This window comes from Panthera uncia (genome assembly GCF_023721935.1).
Source record: "Panthera uncia isolate 11264 chromosome D3 unlocalized genomic scaffold, Puncia_PCG_1.0 HiC_scaffold_8, whole genome shotgun sequence".
Lineage (NCBI taxonomy): Eukaryota > Metazoa > Chordata > Mammalia > Carnivora > Felidae > Panthera > Panthera uncia.
In genome coordinates, this window is record NW_026057586.1 from 72,109,583 (window position 1) to 72,110,654 (window position 1,072).

The window sequence follows — 1,072 nt, forward strand, 5'->3', positions numbered from 1 at the left end:
AACTGAGGAACAGAGGCAGTGGTGATCAGGACCCAGGCCCAGTTCTTTGGTTGACAAATCCTGTTTCCTCTTCTCCCACCCAGCAAGCTGGTTTGGGTATTTTCATTTGGTGCCCATCAGACCACCTGACGTGTGCTCTCTGCTGTGTGTTTAATATCTCTGGAGTGTCAGAGATGATTTTGTTTCACTGCTGGCTCTAGACTGTCCTGTATTCCACCCAATCCAAAGACGACCCCCTTAAAGGGAGACTAAACACATAAGCTCTGAGTCAGGCAATCCGGGAAAAACTTCCCTGGCCTCTGAAGCTCAGGAGAGGCCAGCGGACAAACATACAGCTCAGGACCACAGGGAAGGCCATGTGGGTGTTGAGTGACCTGGGGGAAAAATTCCTATCGATTATCTCTGCGACAATGCCCTGTGGCAGCTGATGCATCACCCACCCCAAGCCCACAGTGCTGGGACCCGTGGGCACATAAGCGCTGTTGGTCTCAGCGGCCCAACCTAGCCCACCCTGCTTCCCTAGGTGACCTGCCACTCCAGGCTCTTGTGCGCATAGGGGCCAGGAGGGTGGCCCCCAGAGCGCTCAGCCCCAAAGCTGGAGAGTGGCTGCCGGGCTGTGGGGAAGTGAAAATCCAGGTGTTTCTGCTCCAGGAGTGCAGAATTCGCCAGGGCCTCTGCGTGGTACAGCTGGGTTCGGCCACCGCCTGGGACAGAGTCTCCCCAAGCGCGGAGACCGAGGGAGGACAGGGGCTGGGTGGGGGCGCGGCTCCTAGGCAGCCCCTCCCCCCACCCACAGTTCCCCCCCCCCCCCCCGGAGCCCTCGGCGCGGCCCCTTTAAGAGGCCCGCCGGGCTCCGTCAGCCGCGCCACGGCCACCGCCCCCCGGCCCTCCCCTTCCTGCGGCGCCGAGTGCGGGCCGGGCGGGCGTGCGGCGAAAGCGGGCCGGGCCGAGCGCGGCCCCTGGGAGGCGGCGGCGGCCGGGGCGAGGCGCGGGAGCGAGAGCAGAGGAGCGCGCGGGCGGCGGCAATGGGCTAGCGGCGCCGGGCCGAGCGGAGGGCAGCGCCCGCGCCGCG